This window comes from Dermochelys coriacea, chromosome 9 (assembly GCF_009764565.3).
Source record: "Dermochelys coriacea isolate rDerCor1 chromosome 9, rDerCor1.pri.v4, whole genome shotgun sequence".
NCBI lineage: Eukaryota > Metazoa > Chordata > Testudines > Dermochelyidae > Dermochelys > Dermochelys coriacea.
In genome coordinates, this window is record NC_050076.1 from 64469940 (window position 1) to 64485280 (window position 15341).

Sequence of the window (15341 nt, forward strand, 5' to 3'; positions counted from 1 at the left end):
AGTAAAGTCACCATAGAAGTACAGAGTATTATATTCTATTAGAACTCTAAAAAAGTCTTCCCGCTGCTGTATTGCGCAGTTATGTTCTAATATCCCTGGCAAGCCAGCTGAATGCAGGGGCTGGAGCATAGGAAGGTGTTTCTTAGTCAGCTGGCAACACATGTTGAGCCTTTGTGTGCTGCACCCTTTAGGCAGGGCTCCCTCACCAGCTGGTACAGGTGGGTAGGAATCAAACAACATGAGCTTCCCAGCTGGAGTCAATATAAGGGGGCAGAGCCAGGTGACAGGCCTGCCTGAGGGGCAAGACGGATGCACCTCTGTAAATGGATGCATGTCAGTTTGAATGAGGCTGCGGGAGCGGGTGAGCTGTGGGATCAGGTAGGGTTGTGCGTGGCAGAAATGGGGTAAGTGCAGAGTGGGGGGTTTGGAGAAGAATTCTGTGTTATCTGCAAACAGCTCTGGCCACCACCCATGCTGCCCGCCCTGAATCAGACCTGGAGAGGGAACAAGAGGGCAGTGCTGGTTTGTGGACCCCTCCACAGGATCAGCGTTTGTGGTCTCTTTCAAGACTAAGGGAACAGCTAATTCCTTGAAAAACCAAGCAGTCCATGTCAGTTTGGGGCTTTCCTTATGCATCCAAGTCTCCAAATCTGCTTCTAACCCAATTCCCTAGCTCTGTGGAGATCAAGGGAATTACCCAAGGTCAACGAGGGGGGTCAGTGACTTAGAGTTAGAAGCAAGATCAATCTAGCTCTAATCATCAGGCCACGCTGCCTCACCCTTATGCCTGAAGGTGGGTAGGCTCTGGGGTGCAGCAGTAGGGGGCAAGCTGGGAAACACCAATTTCATCATTGCCTTGTATCCTGCGTGATTGTTTACGTTAGTGCAAACATTGCCAAATCAGAATGGTATCATCTGGCACCCGCTCTGCCCTGGTATAAATACCAAATATAAACATATAAGCTATATCCGTAGCCCTTTTCAACCATCAATCACAATGCCCCTAACAAAGGAAGTCAGTATATTACCCCCATTTTACAGATGGGGAAACCGAGGCATGGAGAGTTAAAGTGACTTGCCCAAGGTGACCTAGCAGGCCAATTGCAGAGCCAGGAATAGACCAGAGGTCTCCTGAATCACACCAGTACTATCCACCTGGTTCAGGCAATGATGAATTGAGCCCTGAGATTTTATTTACATCCATTTTCAACCTCATTTTGAGCCCTGGGAAGTAGGATTCTCTTTATCAGAGAACAGGGGCAGCTGTGGAACAAATGTCTTTTACACCCCTCTTCCTGTTTGTGTCTTACCCTGTCCCCCACCATTGACTCGCATTTCAGGGACCAAGGTTGGGGGTGGGGGGAGGGTGATGCACCAGGATGACTCACCCATGTCAGATGAGACATCTGTCTGCAGACCTGGGGAGGAGTGAGGGTAAGAGTGGGCAATGGGGGGCTAGTGCAGGCAGCAGCAGGTGGACCCTACCCTGCTTCTGGTGCTTCCCAGCTTCTCTAACAAGGCCTATGCTTCTTTTCCTCAATTGCATCCCCCTTTTTTCTCCCCTTCTCCTGCTCCTTCCTTTCTGCTCCACTTTCCTGCTTTCTGTTTCTTTCATTCCTTCCCTCTTTCCCACCTCTCTTTTGCCCACTCTCTGCTTCCTCCCTTGCTGGCTCCCTCCTATTCAGTTGTGATCAGAAGTTGCTTGTTTGGTTATTCCTGCCGAGTTCATGAAAAAAAGATGACCCTGTTTCACACACAGCTGCCCTTCTCCAGAGAGACCAGCAGAGCGAGAGTGCGAGCGCACGCTGCCTTGCTGGATACTTTGTAGATGGAGCACCAGTGGGAGCCTGACATGCTCTCCTTCCCTGAGCCGGGAAGGCTGCTTTGGTGATGTGCTCAGCTGGGCATGAGAAGGCCTTCTTATGGGCAGAGAGGTCCTGTGGGCCCTCGCTCTGCTAATCACAGGCAGCTCAGGTGAGAGGTGATGCACTCACCTGCTTTTCTCTGCATTGTAATGTACTGGGGATTTGGATCCTCTCCTGTCTTTTACCCCTGTATGGGCTGAGGCCTCCTGTTCTTTGGGCTCAATCCTGGGAGCTTCCTGGGGTCTTTGTGTGGCACTGTCCAGCTGATGTTGAAGGGTTATGGTTTTGGCTTGTGGATGGGCCTATGCATGGACTGAAGCGGGCGCTGTTCTATTCCTTGCTACCCTCCTCATCTCGCTGCCCACCCCACATGCGGGGGGGGGGGAAGGTGTTACAGAGAGGAGCCTGGATTTGTTTTAAACACTTACAGAACACCTGTTATGAGGGCAGGAATGGGATAAGGAGTGCATAGAATACCATCTCTACCACCTTTCACATAAGGATCTCCAAGCAGGTGGCAGGCCTTCATTAAACACCATTACCATCCCACTGTGCAGCTGGTCAGAATTCTTCTCCTTCCTGTACAGAGGAGGAAATGGACACACTAAAGTGGCTCGTGCAGGTTTACTCTGGCAGGGTTGGGAGTAGAACACAGGAGTCCTGACTCCCAGGCTCCTGCTCACACTGTACTAGCCTGCCCCAGATTCTGCCCTCATGCAAACCCACTGGCTTCCAGGAGGTTACCCAAGTGCAAATGAGATCCAATATGAAGCAAGGTCAATTCCCAGCTCTGCTACAGTGTTCCTGATTCACCTGGAACAAGCCACTTAGCCTCTCTGTGACTCAATTCTCCATCTCTAAAATGGTAATAATAGCCCTGTGTCCCAGGGGTATGAAAGTGTGAGGTGCTCAGACACTAGGATGGGGGGGGCGGTGCTATCTAGGTACCTAAGAAAAAAAAGAACTCAGCCCCATGGAGTTTGGAAAGTAGATTAAATTCTAGCTTTGTCTCCTTTGCCCAGTTCCTCTCCCCACCACCCCTCATTGTAGCCAGCAGGGGCACTGTCCTGCTATTGTTAATGTCCTGACTGTATCACCAGCCCAGCAATGTGAATCTGTTGCAGGGAAAAGAGAAGCTGACTTTGCCCTCCCCTCATTCAGAAGCTGCATTTAATGCCCAGCACCCAAGATACCCTCCCTGGCTGGCAGGTAACATGTCATTTCATTCAATGGTGCTAATGCCATAATTATCTCTGTACACATCAATGGGCAGTTTCTGGTCCACTTCGGCCCATTCACTTGAGAGCTTCCACTACTTACTAGGTGTAGGAAATCCCAGCATTGTTTTAATATAGCCATGCTGGTGTCATGCTTCCAGGTGTATGCACCAGCTTTCTAATCTCTGGGACTGGCATTTTGTGCCATAGCTTCATGTATATGTGCATGTAAAAAGATTTGGCACAACAGAGTATTGGCCCATTGGCATTTCTCTATAAATCAGGGATTTAGCTGTTGGAATGTCATCTTTCAGCAGAAAAAGCCCTCTTGTTGTCTCAGAGGGATCTGTCCCAGCTGCCTTTCCCCAGACTGCACAATATCTGCAAAAGCATGCATGTTCTTAATCAACCCCATCTCATCGAATTAAATTCCAGAGCTGCTGGACCGAAGCTTAAAGAGTTATGTTAAGGGGGAGGAAAAAAGGACAACTCCATCCTTTATGAAAGATTTATTCCCTCTGCCTGGAAAGCCTAGCACTTCCCTGCTGCCCAGGTTCCGTGTAATTTTCCATGTCAACCTGTTTTGGGGTATTTTTCTTTTGCCTTCTAATCCTTGTGCTCGTTACACCTTCTGCACTGGAAACAAAACCAAAAATAAATAAAATCCTGATCCCCAACTAATGCAGAGTGCTTAGTCAGTCAGATCTGAGTGTTTTAATCATAATCGCTCAAAACACAAAAAGCAGGAATGACAAAGCCAGCAACCCAATCGTGCCGACTAAGTTATTTTTCCCCCCCTCTCTTCCTCTGGTCTGAACACTTCTGTAAATTGCTGGTTTGATTCCCTGGCCTCTAGAGACAGTCAGCTGAAAAAAGGAGCTCTTTATGTTTTACTCTTTTTTAAAAAAAAATCCTCCCCTCAACTTTGTCTCCTCACTTCACTGAAATCTATCGTGGGGTTCATCTCAGCAGACATAGGCAGATTCTGCTGGCCTGGCTGATGCCTTCAGATCTCATAAGAATGGAACCATGGGGTGGGTGATAAAGTTGGGGGGCCACTCTGATACATGGAAGCCCTGAAGCCATAAAAATCTGATTAAAGCAGCTAGTCAGCCCCAGCAGGGAGTGTGCCAGACCTAAGAAAACCCTTTGATTCTCTCATTGCAGAACAAGTTACTGTCTAGAAGAGGCTGCTGGAGTTGGCTATGGGGTGTTCGCCCAATGAGTCACATTTCATAGAACAACAACAAGGTCCAAATACTCAGGTCCAGACTTTGGTAGGAAGTTTACCTCCAGAGCAAGACCTCAATGTTTCAGCTCTGGTCCATATCAGAGTCACAATAACCCCCCCCCCCCACTGGAATTCTCCTGAAGAATGGGGCACGGGCATGTTCCTCACTGTGCCCTGGGCATGAACTGAGGTCGATCTTTTTGGTCTGTCAGTCCAAATGGCACTTGTCTCCCATGAATGCTATGACAGTGTCAGTGTTACCAATCATCCAGTGCAGTGACTAAATCAGATTCATCTGCAGGCTATAGACATTTGGGCTAATTCACCTTTCACCCATATTGAAATCTGGGTGTAGAGCAAAAGATAAGAGTTTGCTGATCTCTCATTCTTGTCCTGGCTTGATGTTTGTCTGCTCCACCAAAACAATCCTGTGTTTGGCATGACTGGAAGTATCTGAGAAGTAGGGGCCATGAACATACCGACAGTGATGCTGCAGGGCAGGACTGAAATGAATTATCAGAGCTGTGAATGGTGGGGTGGGGTCAGGTGTAGGGGAAGGAGGAGAATAGGAACCTGAGCTGCATGTCGAGATTGAGCAACACTAGGTGAGCTGCATGGAGAAGCAGGACTAGTGAAGCAGGGGTGCCACTGGTCAGGAATGAGTTGTCCTGAGGGAGCTTTGGATACTATTGCTAAAGAATAAGAGAATCTGGGTATGAATGAAACTGCCCTGCAATAAGGGAGAGCTGCGAATCATATCAATGAGAGATAGTACATGGGAGTCTTGCTCTGAGAGAAGTTCTGGAGGGAAGAGTACCTGAGACCTCAACTCCTTGTTATGTAGGAAGCATGTTCTCTGGCATAACCTTGAAACCCTAATCAAGAATAAACCAGTGCTTAGGGAGACTGGCATATGCGAGCTTCCATGACCTCATCTGTTACTCATTACTTCACACTTTCTTTCAAAAAAGAAGCTAGGAGTTGGTCTGAAAGGTCAGGCTGTACTTTTGAGGACAGCAACAGTAAAGCCCTCCAAACGTTACATGCCACTCAGGAAAGAGTTTGCTTTAATTATTGTTCTTTCATAAATTAATTCTCTTTATGTGTTGGCAACTGTTCCTCCCCTAAAAGCAATTCCTGGAAATTGAAATGTAGTGTGTGACTACAGTCGTCAAAAGGTGCCAAATACAGTGGTTTGGCTGTGACTTGGTTGCCAGAATGACTCCGTACTGACTGCCTAAAACTGTTCTCTATGCAAGAGTACATGGCAAGAGAGGCTGTGGACATTTAGAGAGACAGTGATAGAACATGGGATACAAAACCATCCAGACAACCCCCTTAACAAACTCAAATGGTGGCTCACAATGGATGTGGATGGAATCTGCTCAAACTTAGCCCAACCCTACCCAACTGTGGTGCTGGGAAAAAAAATGATATGATGACGATGAGTTATGAGATACAGGTCAGGCTCATGTGACTTACTGTATTTACTATTTCATAAAGGATAGCTCTGCTCTCTGTTTAATGCACTATGTTTTTCACATTAGGACAATGAAGCTTGGAACTAAGTGTTAAGTGCTGAAGGTTGGAATGTCATTGCCTTAGTTTCATAGATACTAAGGTCAGAAGGGACCATTCTGATCGTCTAGTCCGACCTCCTGCACAGCGCAGGCGACAGAATCTCACCCAGCCACTCCTATGAAAAACCTCACCCATGTCTGAGCTATTGAAGTCCTTAAATCATGGTTCAAAGACTTCAAGGAGCAGAGAAGCCTCCCTCAAGTCAACCATGCCCCATGCTACAGAGGAAGGCGAAAAACCTCCAGGGCCTCTCCAATCTGCCCTGAAGGAAAATTCCTTCCCGACCCCAAATATGGCAATCAGCCAAACCCCGAGCATATGGGCAAGATTCACCAGCCAGATACCCAGGAAAGAATTTTCTATAGTAACTCAGATCCCATCCATCTAATATCCCATCTCAGGGGATTTGGCCTATTTACCCTGAATAATTAAAGATCAATTACTTACCAAAATCCCATTATCCCATCATACCATCTCCTCCATATACTTATCAAGTAGAATCTTAAAACCAGATAGATCTTTTGCCCCCACTGCTTCCCTTGGAAGGCTATTCCAAAACTTCACTCCTCTGATGGTTAAAAACCTTCGTCTGATTTCAAGTCTAAACTTCCTGGTGGCCAGTTTATACCCATTTGTTCTTGTGTCCACATTGGTGCTGAGCTTAAATAATTCCTCTCCCTCTCCTGTATTTATCCCTCTGATATATTTAGAGAGAGCAATCATATCTCCGCTCAACCTTCTTTTAGTTAGGCTAAACAAGCCAAGCTCCTTAAGTCTCCTTTCATAAAACAAGTTTTCCATTCCTCGGATCATCCTAGTAGCCCTTCTCTGTACCTGCTCCAGTTTGAATTCATCCTTTTTAAACATGGGAGACCAGAACTCCCTGTAGTTCATTGTTCAGGCTGCCCAGTGCTTCTGTCCTTGGAGCTCCAGTGTTATTAGTACTAACAGCAAATAGAGCAGTGTACTAATTTAGCAGACCCACAAAGGGTTAAGGCGAGGTACCCTGACATTTATTGACTGAGACAAACAACTTACATGTCACCTTATGTATTTTATAGCATTTGTTACCTCCCATTGCTCCTAATATCTTGGACCAAACATCCTTATTCATTATTTTATCAAACCATTTTATCTTGTAAAGTAGAACTTCAGAGTTATGAACACCTTGGGAATGGAAGTTGTTTGTAACTCTGAAATGTTCGCAACTCTGAACAAAACATTATGGTTGTTTTTTCAAAAGTTTACAACTGAACATTGACTTAATACAGCTTTGAAACTTTACTATGCAGAAAAAAAACGGTGCCTTCCCCTTTAATAGTTTGTTTAACATAATACTGTATTTGCTTTTTTGGGGGGGGTGAAGGTGGTGTTTCTGCTGCTGCCTGATTGCATATTTCTGGTTCCAAATGAGGTATGTCATTGACTGGTCAGTTCATAATTCTGGTTTTTGTAACTGAGGTTCTACTGTACTAAATTGGGATGCGTCTGTGCTAGCTGGAATATGTGTATGTAAATATCCAGTGCTCAGTACACTAGCAGCAACTTTGCCAAGTTCATGTATTAAACAGTGAACTTGTAAGCATCTGCTTTAATACATGGCCTAACTTTGGTTTACAACCTCTGGTTTCAGAGTAGCAGCCGTGTTAGTCTGTATTTGGAAAAAGAAAAGGAGTACTTGTGGCACCTTAGAGACTAAAATTTATTTGAGCATAAGCATTTGTGAGCTCCCGATGAAGTGAGCTGTAGTTCACGAAAGCTGATGCTCAAATACAGCAATAAATTTGTTAGTCTAAGGTGCCACAAGCCTCTGGTTCAGGCCTCAAATCTTGCACCAGACCCAGGTTCTGTCTCTCTATTACACTAAGGCCCTGAGGATTTTAACTTCCTCCTCTGAGATTGAAGATCTTTGTTAGTGTCAGAGTCAAACAGACCCAACGCTAATTTAAGATTTTTATACTTGCGAACACACACACACTGACTTCCACAGCAGCTACCAAATAAACAACCAAGTGAGCACTTGCTCCTCTGACATCTATATTCTTGTTCTAGGCCTCCCACGCAAATACCTTGCAAACTACCCTTGCCAGTTACCTTTACCCATTGAATGGTTTGGAGAGGCCAGACTTCATACCCACAACTGTTATCCCCTTTCTTCTTTAATTACTGTGTGCACACTTTGAACCCTTGTCTACTGTATACCCTGTAGCTGAGGTACCATCAACAGTCTTCCCCATTCACCCTGCTGAAAAGGTAATAGCAGGGCGAGGTGGCAGGCCAAAAGAAAAAAGGAGGAAGACACCCATTCATTCATACTAAGCAAATTGTTCAGCATGCCTATTGCCACTACAAAATGAGTGACAGTGTGGTCTAGTGCACAGGGGATGGGACTAAGTCAAGAGATCTGGGGTGAAATCATGGCTCAACTGAAGTCAATGGCAAAACTGCCTTTGACTTCAATGGAATCAGGATTTCACCCCTGTCTTCTGTTACTAACTGTGCCTGTGTGACCTTGGTCAAATCACTTAACCTCAGGGTGTCTTCTTTTTCCCCTCCCACCCTTCAGCTGTCTTGTCTATGACTAGTGACTGCTCTTCAGAGCAGGGAATGTCTGTGACTCTGCTTACGCAGGGCCTAGCACAATGGAGCCCTGACCTCTGCTGGGGCCTCCAGCTGCTACCACAGTACACAAACTAAACAGCAACAACACTAACAACCACAAACACCTTCCCATCTGGGCAGCCCCACCCCGAACCACCTCTCAGCTAAAGGGATGAAGGAGAAAACCCCAATCTAGGAGCTCCTCTTCCAGGGACCCTAACACAAGAAAGTGAGTGGTCCCCAGGCCTGCCACAAGCAGGGTAGCTTTTACACCACAGATCCCTATCTAAACTCCCAGTCAGACATTGTGAAGGCCAATCTATTGTGTCACATGTCTGAGAAGTGGAGATCATGAACTCCTTGCTCAGCCAGGAGGGGAAGGTCTCAGCAAGGTGAATGCAGTACCAGTGAAAGATGCCAGATTAACAGTCTGGATTCCTCTAGCCACAGTACAAGCAGAGCTGGGGCAGTCATCATGGAAGCTTTCATCATACACTGCCCCACCAGTGTGTTTCAGCCCTGACTTGAAGGGCTCACATCCTGAAGACACCTCTTCAAATCTTTGTTGCTCAGGCCACCACAAAGGATGCTACTTAGTGCCAGCTGAGAGTGGCAATTTTGCAGAGTGGGGCAGTTGTTGGCAAAGAACTGGACTCAGTCCCACCTACTCCTTTCCCATAGATAGGTTTGGCAGGATTCAATTTTTATCAGTAAACATAACCATCAATTTCTCTGTACATTCTCTGTACACACACACACACACACACAGCAAAGAAAAAAATATTTCCATCATTGAAATTTACAGCTAGGAAAAGACAAATACATGTGGGGACTTATTAGATTGATTGAAGGATATTTACTTTCTATATTTTGACATGTGATGTTGACAATTGTATTTTAACTGTTATAAAGCTTTGATGTTTTGAATCTCAACATCTACTGTCATTAAATAATTAGTCTGACAACCCCCACTGTCTGACCCCACCCTCATAATTTCCCACAACTGTAAAAATTGTAATTGATAAAAATTAAAAAAAAAATCAATAGCGCTATTTTCTGTCAAAGTTATAAAAAAAATTAAATTCTGCTAGCCCACCCATAGACCAACCGACAGGATTCCGGTCCATCTGTGGATGGGACTTACATAGGCATTAATGAAGTCTGCATTTCCCTGACTGCCATCCTTAGGTGACCTGGGAGACTCCAGCCCCTATTTGTTTCAATCAGTTACGGTCACCGTCTGCCTTTCTTCCTGCCATGCAGTTAAGAAAATTAATCATTTAATTAAAAATCTTCAAGGAAAAACACAAGTTGGCCTACATAATGAATTTCTACACCAGCTTTGTCTCTAGTTACAAAGAACTGAATCAATTATGATTGCTCGCCATCCATTCATCTACATTACTGAGTTTGCGTTTCCTGCTCTAGGGTGGGGTTTTTTCCCCCCTACTGTGATTGCTAAAAGCGATGCCAGGGGATTTTTAACAGTTCAGTCTCTGTGTCACAATGAGCTCCCTTGGCTCCAACACTTCCTTGAGCAATAAAGGAGGATTGACCCAGACTGTAACTAGCTGATGAGTGTTCTGTGCAAACTCCAGTGGGGAGAGCTAGCACATACTAAACCTCTGCCCAACACCTTAAAGGGCACTGTCCTTTAAGAGACTATTGGCCCAATTCTCAGATCCACTCAAGGCCCAAAGCAGCTAGAAAGAGGACTTTAAAAATCTCCTGAGGTGTCATTTGCATGCCTGGGTAAATCCCTGGTTGATGGAGAGCTGCTATATTAGCTCATACACTCCCCAACCAAGCCACTGGCACTGGTTGCACTTGGGAAAAAACAGGCATAATACCCTGGAATATCCCTGGCTGCTCTAAATCATGCCAGGGACAGGACTACCCCCCATATGGCGACAGAACTGCAGGAGTGGGGGAAAGACCCACCTTTATTCCCTCCCTCTGTCTTTAGCATCCTTAAGCTGAGGGCTGGAGGGAATTGAGAAGGCGCGTTAGAAAGGTGGATCATGGAGTGGGGCAGGGAAAGGGCAGAGTGTTAGAACAGCCTTGAGAGATCTGGAAAATGAAGTGACTGGAAACTCTGGGCAGGCCCACAGGAGAGCAAAGCACATGTTCTCAATCTGGAGGGTCTTTGTTTCAGACGAAGGAGAACAAAGCCAAGTATCCATGGGGAGCCCAGTGAGTGTGTTACTCCTCTCTAAGAGGCTGCAGAGGCACACGATGGGGATACTGCTCAGGGCCTGAACGCATCCCAATGAAGTCAATATGAACTTTGCCATTGACTTCAGAGGACACAGGTCTGGACCCAGGTGCCTTTGATGTTTAAAAGTGTAGTGCCCAGGAAACAAAGATCAGAGGCATCCACATCACCAACAAGTAACTTGTTGGCTGTATGCAACTCTTCTGCACCCCTCCGTTACACCCTGCTGTTCTTTCTGCCTTCTATAGCTCCCCCGCTCCCTTTTCCTCACTCCCTCTGTCCTAACGGCATTTCTCTTTCTCTCATCTTGCTCTGCTTCTTCCCCTCCCCTGGGTGCTGCCTCTTTATTAGGATGCTCCTTGCTTTCTTCACTTGCCTTTCCACTGCAGTACGGAACCTCTCTCTCTTTCCAGCCAGGTGGTATTCTTTCCCTTGAGAGCGTGGCCAGGCCACCCAGACCCACTGCTTGCGCAGGCTGTGTTCTCCACCTCTCAGAGGCACCTGTGTGGAATGAGTGGGGTTAACCACCCTGGAACTGTAGGGGATTCTCTGGTTAATTTGCAAAATTAACTTCAGACTTAGCAGCTGCTGCTGCTACTTCAAGGGAGAGAGAAAATGCTGATGGTAACAGCTGCCTACGTGATTTATGAGCACTCCGAGAGCAGCCGGCAAGCTGTGGAGAACAGCACATGGAGAAGGGGATTTTCTTGAGGAGAGCCTTCCTGGGGAAGGGTCACTGTGGATGTGTTGGGGGGGGAGGTGGAAAGACAGGTGGCTTTTATATCAGCCAATGTGCAGGGGGAGGTTCCCTGAGCAGTGACAAGCTCCATCCGCCCTCCGGTCTGTCTCCTCATCCTCCTCTTTTGAAGCCTCTCCCGCCTTGAGGGAGATCCAGCCAGGAGGACAAATGCATGGGGTGGTGGGGAGAGTGTGACATTAGAGACCATGGAACAATCCTGATCGAGAAAACTGTCTCCTCCACATCTCAATGCTGCAGAGAAGATGGAGGGTTAAATGGGGGCCTTTCACAGCCCTCCCACCCCAAAGTGGGTATGTAGGCAACCAGGATGCATATAGGAAGCCCTCTCACTCCTTCCATCACCTTGATGATCCAACCTGCTTCATGGTTAACCCATTAAATACATCAATTTCTATTCACGTCACGTTCAGATAACACCAGCTGGTCGCTCTGCTCCAGGAGAGCTCATTCATGCCCAGGAGCAGTGGGCATGCTGCCCCATCCCTGAGGAGACTGCAGTGGGTTCCCCTCTAATCTGGCTGGGCAGCTCCACTAACAGGTACAGTGGGTTGGAAGGACTATAGCCCTTCTTCCTTCTCTTCCTCCAACTTTGGGACAGGAGCAGCCCTAGAAGTTCTGTGCCTGGAACTTGCATTGCATGGAGACTGTTTGCGTGATGCACCGTTCCTATTAGTTTACCTAGACAAGGCCATGCTTCTTTGCTGCAATCTAATATGCTCCAGTAGCCAGGGCACTGCATCAGGAGTCAGATGTGTTCACCCAGGACACCATTTTCCCTAAGGCTGGCCCTGATCATAACAACAGTGTTTTGCTCCCACGTGAACAGCGTCATAAACAGTGTTCACGTAGCCCAATGTGCTGTTCACATCTGTGTCCTAACGTCCTACTCTGTCACTCAGTTTTAAGCAGATGGACCCAACCGACAGTGGCTCCCTTGGCAGGTGCAGGCCGGAGAAGGGACGTCTTTTGAATGTGGTGTGTGGCTGAGGCCCAGGTGCAGCACTGAGACACGACACTACAGAAGTGGTAGTGGCAATATCAGCAGATTACTGAACTTCTACCCTCTCTCCAGTGAAAAGACTCCAGCGTCCATGTAGCAACCACCTTAGAACTCAGAACGTTAACAAACAGGGAAGCAATCAGCCCAGCTCCCCTGATGAGAAGTGCATCTCTTTGTATCAGCTGTGGCCTGTAGATGAAAAACCAGGCATTTGAATTGTAGTCAGTATTTACTGAGATACAAACAGTGAGAATTCATGATGGGATGAGTGTGTGTTTGCGGGTGAGGATCATAGTACTACATCATTGGATTTACACCAATTTATGTCTGCTCTGGATCTGCCCCATTGTTAACATGGTTTGGGGTGGCTGCAAAGCACACGAATACACTAGTTTGTTATGCAGGTCATCCTAAAACAGGGCCAGTGAATGCTTTGCTCCAGACCATCATGTGTTCTGTTCACACCGGGCTTCTAAATTCTTAGGGGCAGGGATCATTTTTCCCAAGTAGTTGTACAGCACCGAGCACAGTGACACCCCACCCTGCCTGGGGCCTTTGAGCACTATTACCCCGTAAATTATAACAATTTTATACTTAAACATTAGTTTTGGAGTGTGTGATACAGCATAGCCAGAGGACAGCAAGAGAGTGTTAGAAGGGAGCCTTATTCCCTGTAGAGGGAAGAAAGTTTGCTATAGATTAATTAAAGCGCCTGAAGCCAATTAAAGCACCTGAAGACAATTAGAACACCTGAAGCCAGTCACCTGATAACCTCCCTCCCCCCCCCCTCGGCTTCAATCAGACAAGGGAGGGAGTTGAAGCAGAGTGGATTAGTGTTAGAGCAGAGAGCAGTTTGGAGAAGTGCTGTGGTGGGCTAAGAGAACCAAGACCCTAGGTAAAGGGATACCTGGTTTGTGCAGAGGAAGGGTGGGAAGCCACACAAGCTGAAGGGCAGGAGAGGGAAGTAGCCCAGGGGAAGGAACTGCTAGTTCAAGTGGTTTACCCCTATCCCTGGGGTGGAATGCAGAGTATAGGGCAGGCCTGGGTCCCTCCCTCTCCACTCCCCTCCTCTAGAACACTAGTGGGGCACTTAATACCCCAGTTCTGGGGTGAGAAATGGTGCCCTGAACCCTCCCCAAGAAGAGAAAGCATGAGACCCATCAAAGTTGTGCTGGCAATTTGCCACAAGTGTTTGAATGTTTTGTTTATTGGTATTTAGTTTTTACAGAGCTCTGGCTGGACTTCCAAATGAGAGGACAAGAAAACAAGGCAAGAAAAGTTTTGGACCAAGCTGTAAACCCGAATGGACTGATTGGTTTCATTGAGCTGGTTGTGTCTGTAACTTCCTGGAAGGTGGAGGTGTCCGGGCACAAGGAACTTGGTCTTCAGTCCATGCTAATTTATGCAATTGGTGGTTAATAAAGTGTTAGCCCTCCAATCTGATCAGGAATATATGTATTTCTGAAACCTGCTGGGTGACACTGATGAACCAGTCTGCCTGGCTGAAGCCAAAAGAGGCCATTCAGTACAGTATAAATCAAAGGGGTACTAGCAGGTGTGTGAGATTATGCATAATAATGCTATGTGAATCCATCCTCAAATGTAGGAGATTGCCCCCCACTGCAAAACTAGACTGAATTCAGCATGTCCATTCCTTATCAGAGTCTAAGGATGGAGTTGGGATGAGACTAGTGTTAGCATGACGATTGTACCACTGCACTGCAGAATCCCTGCATGATCTAGGTGGGGCACTGAATGCAGGGCAGTGGTGCAAAGGCAGACAGTGCGTGGTGACTTTAATATCTACACTGATTACAATTCTTCTGAGACAGTGCTGGGTATCAAGGCCATCATGATGGCCATGGTTTATCCCAGGTGGTTGCTGGTGAACTTCAGACAGATCTATTGTGTGGGTTGGGATTGGAGTTGGGGCTACTGGAAATTTTCCCCACGGATGGTCTTATCCAGTATTTGATAGAGACTGGGCCTGGCTAACAGCTAGCTGGCTGAAACTCAGTCTGGAGAACATTGAGATGATATAGTGGACGTGACCAGAAGACAAGGCAGCAGTTTAACTGAGGGTGTTTTTCCACCAATTGAGTTTGCAGCCAGGGAGTAGTGTTGGATCTGCAGCTGCAGTTAGAGGATCATAAAGCAGCAGTGGCAAGGAAGGCTTTTTGTCTCTGTCTGGCTCGGGGACTGCAACAGTTTCTTTTGGATGTGGGCCTTGCGGCCATGATTCATACCTTTGTCACCGTAATGTGCTTAACGTGGGGCTACACCTTAAATCAAACCAGAAACCAAAGCTGGTGCAGAAGGTGGGAGCCTGCTCAGTGAGCAGTAAATATTTCTGACAGTACGTGACCCCGTTCTGGGATCTGCACTGGGGCCTAGATCCTCAAAGGTATTTAGGTGCTTAACTCCTATTGAATCCCCTAATTATCCTTCATGTGGGAACAAATGATACGGCTAGATTCTCGCTGGAAAGTATTAAGGAGACTATGCTAGGCTGGGGAAGACGCTTAAGGAAATTGAGGCTCAGGTGATCTTTAGCGGGATCCTTCCTGTTCCTAGAGAAGGGCAACAAAGGTATGACAAGATTATGACTGTCAACAGATGGCTTAGGCATTGGTGCTATAAGGAGGGCTTTGGGATGTATGGCCACTGGGAGGCATTCACGGACAGAGGACAGTTCTCTCGGGATGGACTTCATCTGAGTAGGGAAGGAAATAGACTTCTAGGATCAAGGCTGGCACAACTGATAAAGAGAGCTTTAAACTAGGAATTAGGGGGAGATGGATGGGAGATGTCCAGGAAATCTCCACGCCAGATTTTAGCTTTGAGAGGGAAGAAGACGAAGTAAGAAAGGAT

At 46.8% G+C, this 15341-nt stretch overlaps 1 long non-coding RNA gene across 1 annotated transcript; it reads left to right on the top strand.

Moving 5' to 3' along the window:
* Nucleotides 1-300: 300 nt before the first annotated feature.
* Nucleotides 301-13879, top strand: LOC119861891. The gene is made up of 3 exons (XR_005295061.1): nucleotides 301-378; nucleotides 11881-12008; nucleotides 13690-13879. It is a non-coding gene; the product is annotated as an uncharacterized LOC119861891 (long non-coding RNA).
* Nucleotides 13880-15341: the final 1462 nt, after the last annotated feature.